We start from the raw sequence: 16352 nt of genomic DNA on the forward strand, positions 1-16352 counted from the left end.
GTCCAAATATCCACTTGCAGACTTTACAAACAGAGTGTTTCCAATCTGCTCTATGAAAACATAGGTTAAACTCTGTGAGTGGAACGCACACATCCCAAAGAGTTTGCAGAGAATGATTCTCTCTAGTTTTTATACGAAGATATTTCCTTTTCTACCGTAGGCCCAAATCGCTTGAAATCTCCACTTGGAAATTCAAGAAAAAGAGGGTTTCAAATCTGCTCTGTCTAAAGTAAGGTTCAACTCTGTGAGTTGAACACAGGCAGCCCAAAGAAGTTACTGACAATTCTTCTGTCTAGCGTTATACGCAGAAATCCCGTTTCCAACAAAATCCTCAAAGAGGTCCAAATATCCACTTGCAGATTTTACAAATAGAGTGTTTCCAAACTGCTCTATGAAAACAAAGGTTAAACTCTGTGAGAGGAACGCACACATCCCAAAGTGTTTGCTGAGAATGATTCCCTCTAGTTTTTATATGAAGATATTTCCTTTTCTACCATAGGCCCAAATCTCTTGAAATCTCCACTTGCAAATTCCACAAAAAGAGGGTTTCAAATCTGCTCTGTCTAAAGGAAGGTTCAACTCTGTGTATTGAACACACGCAGGCCAAAGAAGTTACTGAGAATTCTTCTGTCTAGCGTTATATGCAGAAATCCCGTTTCCAACGATATCCTCAAAGAGGTCCAAATATCCAATTGCAGGCTTTACAAACAGAGTGTTTCCAAACTGCTCTATGAAAACAAAGGTTAAACTCTGTGAGTGGAACTCACAAATCCCAAAGTGGTTGCTGAGAATGATTCTCTCTAGTTTTTATACGAAGATATTTCCTTTTCTACCGTAGTCCCAAAATCGCTTGAAATCTCCACTTGGAAATTCCTCAAAAAGAGGGTTTCAAATCTGCTCTGTCTAAAGTAAGGTTCAACTCTGTGAGTTGAACACACGCAGCCCAAAGAAGTTACTGACAATTCTTCTGTCTAGCGTTATATGCAGAAATCCCGTTTCCAACGAAATCCTCAAAGAGGTCTCAATATCCACTTGCAGACTTTACAAACAGAGTGTTTCCAGACTGCTCTATGAAAACAAAGGTTAAACACTGTGAGTGGAACTCACACATCTCAAAGTGGTTGCTGAGAATGATTCTCTCTAGTTTTTATACGAAGATATTTCCTTTTCAACCGTAGGCCCAAAATCGATTGAAATCTCCACTTGGAAATTCCACAAAAAGAGGGTTTCAAATCTGCTCTGTCTAAAGTAAGGTTCAACTCTGTCAGTTGAACACATCCAGCCCAAAGAAGTTACTGAGAATTCTTCTGTCTAGCGTTATATGCAGAAATCCCGTTTCCAAAGAAATCCTCAAAGAGGTCCAAATATCCACTTGCAGGCTTTACAAACAGAGTGTTTCCAAACTGCTCTATGAACACAAAGGTTAAACTCTGTGAGTGGAACTCACACATCCCAAAGTGGTTGCTGAGAATGATTCTCTCTAGTTTTTATACGAAGATATTTCCTTTTCTACCATAGGCCCAAAATCGCTTGAAATCTCCACTTGGAAATTCCACAAAAAGAGGGTTTCAAATCTGCTCTGTCTAAAGTAAGGTTCAACTCTGTCAGTTGAACACATGCAGCCCTAAGAAGTTACTGAGAATTCTTCTGTCTAGCGTTATATGCAGAAATCCCGTTTCCAACGAAATCCTCAAAGAGGTCCAAATATCCACTTGCAGACTTTACAAACAGAGTGTTTCCAATCTGCTCTATGAAAACATAGGTTAAACTCTGTGAGTGGAACGCACACATTACTAAGAGTTTGCAGAGAACGATTCTCTCTAGTTTTTATACGAAGATATTTCCTTTTCTACCGTAGGCCCAAATCGCTTGAAATCTCCACTTGGAAATTCAAGAAAAAGAGGGTTTCAAATCTGCTCTGTCTAAAGTAAGGTTCAACTCTGTGAGTTGAACACAGGCAGCCCAAAGAAGTTACTGACAATTCTTCTGTCTAGCGTTATACGCAGAAATCCCGTTTCCAACAAAATCCTCAAAGAGGTCCAAATATCCACTTGCAGATTTTACAAATAGAGTGTTTCCAAACTGCTCTATGAAAACAAAGGTTAAACTCTGTGAGAGGAACGCACACATCCCAAAGTGTTTGCTGAGAATGATTCCCTCTAGTTTTTATATGAAGATATTTCCTTTTCTACCATAGGCCCAAATCTCTTGAAATCTCCACTTGCAAATTCCACAAAAAGAGGGTTTCAAATCTGCTCTGTCTAAAGGAAGGTTCAACTCTGTGAGTTGAACACACGCAGGCCAAAGAAGTTACTGAGAATTCTTCTGTCTAGCGTTATATGCAGAAATCCCGTTTCCAACGATATCCTCAAAGAGGTCCAAATATCCAATTGCAGGCTTTACAAACAGAGTGTTTCCAGACTGCTCTATGAAAACAAAGGTTAAACACTGTGAGTGGAACTCACACATCTCAAAGTGGTTGCTGAGAATGATTAACTCTAGTTTTTATACGAAGATATTTCCTTTTCAACCGTAAGCCCAAAATCGCTTGAAATCTCCAATTGGAATTTCCACAAAAAGAGGGATTCAAATCTGCTCTGTCTAAAGTAAGGTTCAACTCTGTCAGTTGAACACATGCAGCCCAAAGAAGTTACTGAGAATTCTTCTGTCTAGCGTTATATGCAGAAATCCCGTTTCCAACGAAATCCTCAAAGAGGTCGAAATATCCACTTGCAGGCTTTACAAACAGAGTGTTTCCAAACTGCTCTATGAACACAAAGGTTAAACTCTGTGAGTGGAACTCACACATCCCAAAGTGGTTGCTGAGAATGATTCTCTCTAGTTTTTATACGAAGATATTTCCTTTTCTACCGTAGGCCCAAAATCGCTTGAAATCTCCACTTGGAAATTCCACAAAAAGAGGGTTTCAAATCTGCTCTGTCTAAAGTAAGGTTCAACTCTGTCAGTTGAACACATGCAGCCCAAAGAAGTTACTGAGAATTCTTCTGTCTAGCGTTATATGCAGAAATACCGTTTCCAACGAAATCCTCAAAGAGGTCCAAATATCCACTTGCAGGCTTTACAAACAGAGTGTTTCCAAACTGCTCTATGAACACAAAGGTTCAACTCTGTGAGTGGAACTCACACATCCCAAAGTGGTTGCTGAGAATGATTCTCTCTAGTTTTTATACGAAGATATTTCCTTTTCTACCGTAGGCCCAAAATCGCTTGAAATCTCCACTTGGAAATTCCACAAAAAGAGGGTTTCAAATCTGCTCTGTCTAAAGTAAGGTTCAACTCTGTGAGTTGAACACATGCAGCCCAAAGAAGTTACTGAGAATTCTTCTGTCTAGCGTTATATGCAGAAATCCCGTTTCCAACGAAATCCTCAAAGAGGTCCAAATATCCACTTGCAGACTTTACAAACATAGTGTTTCCAATCTGCTCTATGAAAACATAGGTTAAACTCTGTGAGTGGAACGCACACATCCCAAAGAGTTTGCAGAGAATGATTCTCTCTAGTTTTTATACGAAGATATTTCCTTTTCTACCGTAGGCCCAAATCGCTTGAAATCTCCACTTGGAAATTCAAGAAAAAGAGGGTTTCAAATCTGCTCTGTCTAAAGTAAGGTTCAACTCTGTGAGTTGAACACAGGCAGCCCAAAGAAGTTACTGACAATTCTTCTGTCTAGCGTTATACGCAGAAATCCCGTTTCCAACAAAATCCTCAAAGAGGTCCAAATATCCACTTGCAGATTTTACAAATAGAGTGTTTCCAAACTGCTCTATGAAAACAAAGGTTAAACTCTGTGAGAGGAACGCACACATCCCAAAGTGTTTGCTGAGAATGATTCCCTCTAGTTTTTATATGAAGATATTTCCTCTTCTACCATAGGCCCAAATCTCTTGAAATCTCCACTTGCAAATTCCACAAAAAGAGGGTTTCAAATCTGCTCTGTCTAAAGGAAGGTTCAACTCTGTGTATTGAACACACGCAGGCCAAAGAAGTTACTGAGAATTCTTCTGTCTAGCGTTATATGCAGAAATCCCGTTTCCAACGATATCCTCAAAGAGGTCCAAATATCCAATTGCAGGCTTTACAAACAGAGTGTTTCCAAACTGCTCTATGAAAACAAAGGTTAAACTCTGTGAGTGGAACTCACAAATCCCAAAGTGGTTGCTGAGAATGATTCTCTCTAGTTTTTATACGAAGATATTTCCTTTTCTACCGTAGTCCCAAAATCGCTTGAAATCTCCACTTGGAAATTCCTCAAAAAGAGGGTTTCAAATCTGCTCTGTCTAAAGTAAGGTTCAACTCTGTGAGTTGAACACACGCAGCCCAAAGAAGTTACTGACAATTCTTCTGTCTAGCGTTATATGCAGAAATCCCGTTTCCAACGAAATCCTCAAAGAGGTCTCAATATCCACTTGCAGACTTTACAAACAGAGTGTTTCCAGACTGCTCTATGAAAACAAAGGTTAAACACTGTGAGTGGAACTCACACATCTCAAAGTGGTTGCTGAGAATGATTCTCTCTAGTTTTTATACGAAGATATTTCCTTTTCAACCGTAGGCCCAAAATCGATTGAAATCTCCACTTGGAAATTCCACAAAAAGAGGGTTTCAAATCTGCTCTGTCTAAAGTAAGGTTCAACTCTGTCAGTTGAACACATCCAGCCCAAAGAAGTTACTGAGAATTCTTCTGTCTAGCGTTATATGCAGAAATCCCGTTTCCAAAGAAATCCTCAAAGAGGTCCAAATATCCACTTGCAGGCTTTACAAACAGAGTGTTTCCAAACTGCTCTATGAACACAAAGGTTAAACTCTGTGAGTGGAACTCACACATCCCAAAGTGGTTGCTGAGAATGATTCTCTCTAGTTTTTATACGAAGATATTTCCTTTTCTACCATAGGCCCAAAATCGCTTGAAATCTCCACTTGGAAATTCCACAAAAAGAGGGTTTCAAATCTGCTCTGTCTAAAGTAAGGTTCAACTCTGTCAGTTGAACACATGCAGCCCTAAGAAGTTACTGAGAATTCTTCTGTCTAGCGTTATATGCAGAAATCCCGTTTCCAACGAAATCCTCAAAGAGGTCCAAATATCCACTTGCAGACTTTACAAACAGAGTGTTTCCAATCTGCTCTATGAAAACATAAGTTAAACTCTGTGAGTGGAACGCACACATTACTAAGAGTTTGCAGAGAACGATTCTCTCTAGTTTTTATACGAAGATATTTCCTTTTCTACCGTAGGCCCAAATCGCTTGAAATCTCCACTTGGAAATTCAAGAAAAAGAGGGTTTCAAATCTGCTCTGTCTAAAGTAAGGTTCAACTCTGTGAGTTGAACACAGGCAGCCCAAAGAAGTTACTGACAATTCTTCTGTCTAGCGTTATACGCAGAAATCCCGTTTCCAACAAAATCCTCAAAGAGGTCCAAATATCCACTTGCAGATTTTACAAATAGAGTGTTTCCAAACTGCTCTATGAAAACAAAGGTTAAACTCTGTGAGAGGAACGCACACATCCCAAAGTGTTTGCTGAGAATGATTCCCTCTAGTTTTTATATGAAGATATTTCCTTTTCTACCATAGGCCCAAATCTCTTGAAATCTCCACTTGCAAATTCCACAAAAAGAGGGTTTCAAATCTGCTCTGTCTAAAGGAAGGTTCAACTCTGTGAGTTGAACACACGCAGGCCAAAGAAGTTACTGAGAATTCTTCTGTCTAGCGTTATATGCAGAAATCCCGTTTCCAACGATATCCTCAAAGAGGTCCAAATATCCAATTGCAGGCTTTACAAACAGAGTGTTTCCAGACTGCTCTATGAAAACAAAGGTTAAACACTGTGAGTGGAACTCACACATCTCAAAGTGGTTGCTGAGAATGATTAACTCTAGTTTTTATACGAAGATATTTCCTTTTCAACCGTAAGCCCAAAATCGCTTGAAATCTCCAATTGGAATTTCCACAAAAAGAGGGATTCAAATCTGCTCTGTCTAAAGTAAGGTTCAACTCTGTCAGTTGAACACATGCAGCCCAAAGAAGTTACTGAGAATTCTTCTGTCTAGCGTTATATGCAGAAATCCCGTTTCCAACGAAATCCTCAAAGAGGTCGAAATATCCACTTGCAGGCTTTACAAACAGAGTGTTTCCAAACTGCTCTATGAACACAAAGGTTAAACTCTGTGAGTGGAACTCACACATCCCAAAGTGGTTGCTGAGAATGATTCTCTCTAGTTTTTATACGAAGATATTTCCTTTTCTACCGTAGGCCCAAAATCGCTTGAAATCTCCACTTGGAAATTCCACAAAAAGAGGGTTTCAAATCTGCTCTGTCTAAAGTAAGGTTCAACTCTGTCAGTTGAACACATGCAGCCCAAAGAAGTTACTGAGAATTCTTCTGTCTAGCGTTATATGCAGAAATACCGTTTCCAACGAAATCCTCAAAGAGGTCCAAATATCCACTTGCAGGCTTTACAAACAGAGTGTTTCCAAACTGCTCTATGAACACAAAGGTTCAACTCTGTGAGTGGAACTCACACATCCCAAAGTGGTTGCTGAGAATGATTCTCTCTAGTTTTTATACGAAGATATTTCCTTTTCTACCGTAGGCCCAAAATCGCTTGAAATCTCCACTTGGAAATTCCACAAAAAGAGGGTTTCAAATCTGCTCTGTCTAAAGTAAGGTTCAACTCTGTGAGTTGAACACATGCAGCCCAAAGAAGTTACTGAGAATTCTTCTGTCTAGCGTTATATGCAGAAATCCCGTTTCCAACGAAATCCTCAAAGAGGTCCAAATATCCACTTGCAGACTTTACAAACAGAGTGTTTCCAATCTGCTCTATGAAAACATAGGTTAAACTCTGTGAGTGGAACGCACACATCCCATAGAGTTTGCAGAGAATGATTCTCTCTAGTTTTTATAGGAAGATATTTCCTTTTCTACCGTAGGCCCAAATCGCTTGAAATCTCCACTTGGAAATTCAAGAAAAAGAGGGTTTCAAATCTGCTCGGTCTAAAGTAAGGTTCAACTCTGTGAGTTGAACACAGGCAGCCCAAAGAAGTTACTGACAATTCTTCTGTCTAGCGTTATACGCAGAAATCCCGTTTCCAACAAAATCCTCAAAGAGGTCCAAATATCCACTTGCAGATTTTACAAATAGAGTGTTTCCAAACTGCTCTATGAAAACAAAGGTTAAACTCTGTGAGAGGAACGCACACATCCCAAAGTGTTTGCTGAGAATGATTCCCTCTAGTTTTTATATGAAGATATTTCCTCTTCTACCATAGGCCCAAATCTCTTGAAATCTCCACTTGCAAATTCCACAAAAAGAGGGTTTCAAATCTGCTCTGTCTAAAGGAAGGTTCAACTCTGTGTATTGAACACACGCAGGCCAAAGAAGTTACTGAGAATTCTTCTGTCTAGCGTTATATGCAGAAATCCCGTTTCCAACGATATCCTCAGAGAGGTCCAAATATCCAATTGCAGGCTTTACAAACAGAGTGTTTCCAAACTGCTCTATGAAAACAAAGGTTAAACTCTGTGAGTGGAACTCACAAATCCCAAAGTGGTTGCTGAGAATGATTCTCTCTAGTTTTTATACGAAGATATTTCCTTTTCTACCGTAGTCCCAAAATAGCTTGAAATCTCCACTTGGAAATTCCTCAAAAAGAGGGTTTCAAATCTGCTCTGTCTAAAGTAAGGTTCAACTCTGTGAGTTGAACACACGCAGCCCAAAGAAGTTACTGACAATTCTTCTGTCTAGCGTTATATGCAGAAATCCCGTTTCCAACGAAATCCTCAAAGAGGTCTCAATATCCACTTGCAGACTTTACAAACAGAGTGTTTCCAGACTGCTCTATGAAAACAAAGGTTAAACACTGTGAGTGGAACTCACACATCTCAAAGTGGTTGCTGAGAATGATTCTCTCTAGTTTTTATACGAAGATATTTCCTTTTCAACCGTAGGCCCAAAATCGATTGAAATCTCCACTTGGAAATTCCACAAAAAGAGGGTTTCAAATCTGCTCTGTCTAAAGTAAGGTTCAACTCTGTCAGTTGAACACATCCAGCCCAAAGAAGTTACTGAGAATTCTTCTGTCTAGCGTTATATGCAGAAATCCCGTTTCCAAAGAAATCCTCAAAGAGGTCCAAATATCCACTTGCAGGCTTTACAAACAGAGTGTTTCCAAACTGCTCTATGAACACAAAGGTTAAACTCTGTGAGTGGAACTCACACATCCCAAAGTGGTTGCTGAGAATGATTCTCTCTAGTTTTTATACCAAGATATTTCCTTTTCTACCATAGGCCCAAAATCGCTTGAAATCTCCACTTGGAAATTCCACAAAAAGAGGGTTTCAAATCTGCTCTGTCTAAAGTAAGGTTCAACTCTGTCAGTTGAACACATGCAGCCCTAAGAAGTTACTGAGAATTCTTCTGTCTAGCGTTATATGCAGAAATCCCGTTTCCAACGAAATCCTCAAAGAGGTCCAAATATCCACTTGCAGACTTTACAAACAGAGTGTTTCCAATCTGCTCTATGAAAACATAAGTTAAACTCTGTGAGTGGAACGCACACATTACTAAGAGTTTGCAGAGAACGATTCTCTCTAGTTTTTATACGAAGATATTTCCTTTTCTACCGTAGGCCCAAATCGCTTGAAATCTCCACTTGGAAATTCAAGAAAAAGAGGGTTTCAAATCTGCTCTGTCTAAAGTAAGGTTCAACTCTGTGAGTTGAACACAGGCAGCCCAAAGAAGTTACTGACAATTCTTCTGTCTAGCGTTATACGCAGAAATCCCGTTTCCAACAAAATCCTCAAAGAGGTCCAAATATCCACTTGCAGATTTTACAAATAGAGTGTTTCCAAACTGCTCTATGAAAACAAAGGTTAAACTCTGTGAGAGGAACGCACACATCCCAAAGTGTTTGCTGAGAATGATTCCCTCTAGTTTTTATATGAAGATATTTCCTTTTCTACCATAGGCCCAAATCTCTTGAAATCTCCACTTGCAAATTCCACAAAAAGAGGGTTTCAAATCTGCTCTGTCTAAAGGAAGGTTCAACTCTGTGAGTTGAACACACGCAGGCCAAAGAAGTTACTGAGAATTCTTCTGTCTAGCGTTATATGCAGAAATCCCGTTTCCAACGATATCCTCAAAGAGGTCCAAATATCCAATTGCAGGCTTTACAAACAGAGTGTTTCCAAACTGCTCTATGAAAACAAAGGTTAAACTCTGTGAGTGGAACTCACAAATCCCAAAGTGGTTGCTGAGAATGATTCTCTCTAGTTTTTATACGAAGATATTTCCTTTTCTACCGTAGGCCCAAAATCGCTTGAAATCTCCACTTGGAAATTCCTCAAAAAGAGGGTTTCAAATCTGCTCTGTCTAAAGTAAGGTTCAACTCTGTGAGTTGAACACACGCAGCCCAAAGAAGTTACTGACAATTCTTCTGTCTAGCGTTATATGCAGAAATCCCGTTTCCAACGAAATCCTCAAAGAGGTCTCAATATCCACTTGCAGACTTTACAAACAGAGTGTTTCCAGACTGCTCTATGAAAACAAAGGTTAAACACTGTGAGTGGAACTCACACATCTCAAAGTGGTTGCTGAGAATGATTAACTCTAGTTTTTATACGAAGATATTTCCTTTTCAACCGTAAGCCCAAAATCGCTTGAAATCTCCAATTGGAATTTCCACAAAAAGAGGGTTTCAAATCTGCTCTGTCTAAAGTAAGGTTCAACTCTGTCAGTTGAACACATGCAGCCCAAAGAAGTTACTGAGAATTCTTCTGTCTAGCGTTATATGCAGAAATCCCGTTTCCAACGAAATCCTCAAAGAGGTCGAAATCTCCACTTGCAGGCTTTACAAACAGAGTGTTTCCAAACTGCTCTATGAAGACAAAGGTTAAACTCTGTGAGTGGAACTCACACATCCCAAAGTGGTTGCTGAGAATGATTCTCTCTAGTTTTTATACGAAGATATTTCCTTTTCTACCGTAGGCCCAAAATCGCTTGAAATCTCCACTTGGAAATTCCACAAAAAGAGGGTTTCAAATCTGCTCTGTCTAAAGTAAGGTTCAACTCTGTCAGTTGAACACATGCAGCCCAAAGAAGTTACTGAGAATTCTTCTGTCTAGCGTTATATGCAGAAATACCGTTTCCAACGAAATCCTCAAAGAGGTCCAAATATCCACTTGCAGGCTTTACAAACAGAGTGTTTCCAAACTGCTCTATGAACACAAAGGTTAAACTCTGTGAGTGGAACTCACACATCCCAAAGTGGTTGCTGAGAATGATTCTCTCTAGTTTTTATACGAAGATATTTCCTTTTCTACCGTAGGCCCAAAATCGCTTGAAATCTCCACTTGGAAATTCCACAAAAAGAGGGTTTCAAATCTGCTCTGTCTAAAGTAAGGTTCAACTCTGTGAGTTGAACACATGCAGCCCAAAGAAGTTACTGAGAATTCTTCTGTCTAGCGTTATATGCAGAAATCCCGTTTCCAACGAAATCCTCAAAGAGGTCCAAATATCCACTTGCAGACTTTACAAACAGAGTGTTTCCAATCTGCTCTATGAAAACATAGGTTAAACTCTGTGAGTGGAACGCACACATCCCATAGAGTTTGCAGAGAATGATTCTCTCTAGTTTTTATAGGAAGATATTTCCTTTTCTACCGTAGGCCCAAATCGCTTGAAATCTCCACTTGGAAATTCAAGAAAAAGAGGGTTTCAAATCTGCTCGGTCTAAAGTAAAGTTCAACTCTGTGAGTTGAACACAGGCAGCCCAAAGAAGTTACTGACAATTCTTCTGTCTAGCGTTATACGCAGAAATCCCGTTTCCAACAAAATCCTCAAAGAGGTCCAAATATCCACTTGCAGATTTTACAAATAGAGTGTTTCCAAACTGCTCTATGAAAACAAAGGTTAAACTCTGTGAGAGGAACGCACACATCCCAAAGTGTTTGCTGAGAATGATTCCCTCTAGTTTGTATATGAAGATATTTCCTTTTCTACCATAGGCCCAAATCTCTTGAAATCTCCACTTGCAAATTCCACAAAAAGAGGGTTTCAAATCTGCTCTGTCTAAAGGAAGGTTCAACTCTGTGAGTTGAACACACGCAGGCCAAAGAAGTTACTGAGAATTCTTCTGTCTAGCGTTATATGCAGAAATCCCGTTTACAACGATATCCTCAAAGAGGTCCAAATATCCAATTGCAGGCTTTACAAACAGAGTGTTTCCAAACTGCTCTATGAAAACAAAGGTTAAACTCTGTGAGTGGAACTCACAAATCCCAAAGTGGTTGCTGAGAATGATTCTCTCTAGTTTCTATACGAAGATGTTTCCTTTTCTACCGTAGGCCCAAAATCGCTTGAAATATCCACTTGGAAATTCCTCAAAAAGAGGGTTTCAAATCTGCTCTGTCTAAAGTAAGGTTCAACTCTGTGAGTTGAACACACGCAGCCCAAAGAAGTTACTGACAATTCTTCTGTGTAGCGTTATATGCAGAAATCCCGTTTCCAACGAAATCCTCAAAGAGGTCCCAATATCCACCTGCAGACTTTACAAAGAGAGTGTTTCCAAACTGCTCTATGAAAACAAAGGTTAAACTCTGTGAGTGGTACTCACACATCTCAAAGTGGTTGCTGAGAATGATTCTCTCTAGTTTTTTACGAAGATATTTCCTTTTCTACCGTAGGCCCAAAATCGCTTGAAATCTCCACTTGGAAATTCCACAAAAAGAGGGTTTCAAATCTGCTCTGTCTAAAGTAAGGTTCAACTCTGTCAGTTGAACACATGCAGCCCAAAGAAGTTACTGAGAATTCTTCTGTCTAGCGTTATATGCAGAAATCCCGTTTCCAACGAAATCCTCAATGAGGTCCAAATATCCACTTGCAGGCCTTACAAACAGAGTGTTTCCAAACTGCTCTATGAAAACAAAGGTTAAACTCTGTGAGTGGAACTCACACATCCCAAAGTGGTTGCTGAGAATGATTCTCTCTAGTTTTTATAAGAAGATATTTCCTTTTCTACCGTAGGCCCAAATCGCTTGAAATCCCCCCTTGGAAATTCCACAAAAAGAGGGTTTCAAATCTGCTCTTTCTAAAGGAAGTTTCAACTCTGTGAGTTGAACACATGCAGCCCAAAGAAGTTACTGAGAATTCTTCTGTGTAGCGTTATATGCAGAAATCCCGTTTCCAACGAAATCCTCAAAGAGGTCTCAATATCCACTTGCAGACTTTACAAACAGAGTGTTTCCAGACTCCTCTATGAAAACAAAGGTTAAACACTGTGAGTGGAACTCACACATCTCAAAGTGGTTGCTGAGAATGATTCTCTCTAGTTTTTATACGAAGATACTTCCTTTTCAACCGTAGGCCCAAAATCGATTGAAATCTCCACTTGGAAATTCCACAAAAAGTGGGTTTCAAATCTGCTCTGTCTAAAGTAAGGTTCAACTCTGTCAGTTGAACACATGCAGCCCAAAGAAGTTACTGAGAATTCTTCTGTCTAGCGTTATATGCAGAAATCCCGTTTCCAACGAAATCCTCAAAGAGGTCCAAATATCCACTTGCAGGCTTTACAAACAGAGTGTTTCCAAACTGCTCTATGAACACAAAGGTTAAACTCTGTGAGTGGAACTCACACATCCCAAAGTGGTTGCTGAGAATGATTCTCTCTAGTTTTTATACGAAGATATTTCCTTTTCTACCGTAGGCCCAAAATCGCTTGAAATCTCCACTTGGAAATTCCACAAAAAGAGGGTTTCAAATCTGCTCTGTCTAAAGTAAGGTTCAACTCTGTCAGTTGAACACATGCAGCCCAAAGAAGTTACTGAGAATTCTTCTGTCTAGCGTTATATGCAGAAATCCCGTTTCCAACGAAATCCTCAAAGAGGTCCAAATATCCACTTGCAGGCTTTACAAACAGAGTGTTTCCAAACTGCTCTATGAACACAAAGGTTAAACTCTGTGAGTGGAACTCACACATCCCAAAGTGGTTGCTGAAAATGATTCTCTCTAGTTTTTATACGAAGATATTTCCTTTTCTACCGTAGGCCCAAAATCGCTTGAAATCTAAGCTTGGAAATTCCACAAAAAGAGGGTTTCAAATCTGCTCTGTCTAAAGTAAGGTTCAACTCTGTCAGTTGAACACATGCAGCCCAAAGAAGTTACTGAGAATTCTTCTGTCTAGCGTTATATGCAGAAATACCATTTCCAACGAAATCCTCAAAGAGGTCCAAATATCCACTTGCAGGCTTTACAAACAGAGTGTTTCCAAACTGCTCTATGAAAACAAAGGTTAAACTCTGTGAGTGGAACTCACACATCCCAAAGTGGTTGCTGAGAATGATTCTCTGTAGTTTTTATACGAAGATATTTCCTTTTCTATCGTAGGCCCAAAATCGCCTGAAATCTCCACTTGGAAATTCCACAAAAAGAGGGTTTCAAATCTGCTCTGTCTAAAGTAAGGTTCAACTCTGTGAGTTGAACACATGCAGCCCAAAGAAGTTACTGAGAATTCTTCTGTCTAGCGTTATATGCAGAAATCCCGTTTCCAACGAAATCCTCAAAGAGGTCCAAATACCCACTTGCAGACTTTACAAACAGAGTGTTTCCAATCTGCTCTATGAAAACATAGGTTAAACTCTGTGAGTGGAACGCACACATCCCAAAGAGTTTGCAGAGAATGATTCTCTCTAGTTTTTATAGGAAGATATTTCCTTTTCTACCGTAGGCCCAAATCGCTTGAAATCTCCACTTGGAAATTCAAGAAAAAGAGGGTTTCAAATCTGCTCTGTCTAAAGTAAGGTTCAACTCTGTGAGTTGAACACAGGCAGCCCAAAGTAGTTACTGACAATTCTTCTGTCTAGCGTTATACGCAGAAATCCCGTTTCCAACAAAATCCTCAAAGAGGTCCAAATATCCACTTGCAGATTTTACAAATAGAGTGTTTCCAAACTGCTCTATGAAAACAAAGGTTAAACTCTGTGAGAGGAACGCACACATCCCAAAGTGTTTGCTGAGAATGATTCCCTCTAGTTTTTATATGAAGATATTTCCTTTTCTACCATAGGCCCAAATCTCTTGAAATCTCCACTTGCAAATTCCACAAAAAGAGGGTTTCAAATCTGCTCTGTCTGAAGGAAGGTTCAACTCTGTGTATTGAATACACGCAGGCCAAAGAAGTTACTGAGAATTCTTCTGTCTAGCGTTATATGCAGAAATCCCGTTTCCAACGAAATCCTCAAAGAGGTCCAAATATCCAATTGCAGGCTTTACAAACAGAGTGTTTCCAAACTCGTCTATGAAAACAAAGGTTAAACTCTGTGAGTGGAACTCACAAATCCCAAAGTGGTTGCTGAGAATGATTCTCTCTAGTTTCTATACGAAGATATTTCCTTTTCTACCGTAGGCCCAAAATCGCTTGAAATCTCCACTTGGAAATTCCTCAAAAAGAGGGTTTCAAATCTGCTCTGTCTAAAGTAAGGTTCAACTCTGTGAGTTGAACACACGCAGCCCAAAGAAGTTACTGACAATTCTTCTGTGTAGCGTTATATGCAGAAATCCCGTTTCCAACGAAATCCTCAAAGAGGTCCCAATCTCCACCTGCAGACTTTACAAAGAGAGTGTTCCCAAACTGCTCTATGAAAACAAAGGTTAAACTCTTTGAGTGGTACTCACACATCTCAAAGTGGTTGCTGAGAATGATTCTCTCTAGTTTTTATACGAAGATATTTCCTTTTCTACCGTAGGCCCAAAATCGCTTGAAATCTCCACTTGGAAATTCCTCAAAAAGAGGGTTTCAAATCTGCTCTGTCTAAAGTAAGGTTCAACTCTGTGAGTTGAACACACGCAGCCCAAAGAAGTTACTGACAATTCTTCTGTCTAGCGTTATACGCAGAAATCCCGTTTCCAACAAAATCCTCAAAGAGGTCCAAATATCCACTTGCAGACTTTACAAATAGAGTGTTTCCAAACTGCTCTATGAAAACAAAGGTTAAACTGTGTGAGTGGAACGCACACATCCCAATGTGTTGGCTGAGAATGATTAACTCCAGTTTTTATATGAAGATATTTCCTTTTCTACCGTAGGCCCAAATCTCTTGAAATCTCCACTTGCAAATTCCACAAAAAGAGGGTTTCAAATCTGCTCTGTCTAAAGGAAGGTTCAACTCTGTGAGTTGAACACACGCAGGCCAAAGAAGTTACTGAGAATTCTTCTGTCTAGCGTTATATGCAGGAATCCCGTTTCCAACGATATCCTCAAAGAGGTCCAAATATCCAATTGCAGGCTTTACAAACAGAGTGCTTCCAAACTGCTCTATGAACACAAAGGTTAAACACTGTGAGTGGAACTCACACATCTCAAAGTGGTTGCTGAGAATGATTCTCTCTAGTTTTTATACGAAGATATTTCCTTTTCTACCGTAGGCCCAAAATCGCTTGAAATCTCCACTTGGAAATTCCACAAAAAGAGGGTTTCAAATCTGCTCTGTCTAAAGTAAGGTTCAACTCTGTCAGTTGAACACATGCAGCCCAAAGAAGTTACTGAGAATTCTTCTGTCTAGCGTTATATGCAGAAATCCCGTTTCCAACGAAATCCTCAATGAGGTCCAAATATCCACTTGCAGGCTTTACAAACAGAGTGTTTCCAAACTGCTCTATGAAAACAAAGGTTAAACTCTGTGAGTGGAACTCACACATCCCAAAGTGGTTGCTGAGAATGATTCTCTCTAGTTTTTATACGAAGATATTTCCTTTTCTACCGTAGGCCCAAATCGCTTGAAATCCCCCCTTGGAAATTCCACAAAAAGAGGGTTTCAAATCTGCTCTTTCTAAAGGAAGGTTCAACTCTGTGAGTTGAACACACGCAGCTGAAAGAAGTTACTGACAATTCTTCTGTCTAGCGTTATATGCAGAAATCCCGTTTCCAACGAAATCCTCAAAGAGGTCCAAATATCCACTTGCAGACTTTACAAACAGAGTGTTTCCAATCTGCTCTATGAAAACATAGGTTAAACTCTGTGAGTGGAACGCACACATTACAAAGAGTTTGCAGAGAATGATTCTCTCTAGTTTTTATACGAAGATATTTCCTTTTCTACCGTAGGCCCAAATCGCTTGAAATCTCCACTTGGAAATTCAAGAAAAAGAGGGTTTCAAATCTGCTCTGTCTAAAGTAAGGTTCAACTCTGTGAGTTGAACACAGGCAGCCCAAAGAAGTTACTGACAATTCTTCTGTCTAGCGTTATACGCAGAAATCCCGTTTCCAACAAAATCCTCAAAGAGGTCCAAATATCCACTTGCAGATTTTACAAATAGAGTGTTTCCAAACTGCTCTA

Source organism: Gorilla gorilla, chromosome 20, assembly GCF_029281585.2.
Source record: "Gorilla gorilla gorilla isolate KB3781 chromosome 20, NHGRI_mGorGor1-v2.1_pri, whole genome shotgun sequence".
In the NCBI taxonomy this organism is placed as follows: Eukaryota; Metazoa; Chordata; class Mammalia; order Primates; family Hominidae; genus Gorilla; species Gorilla gorilla.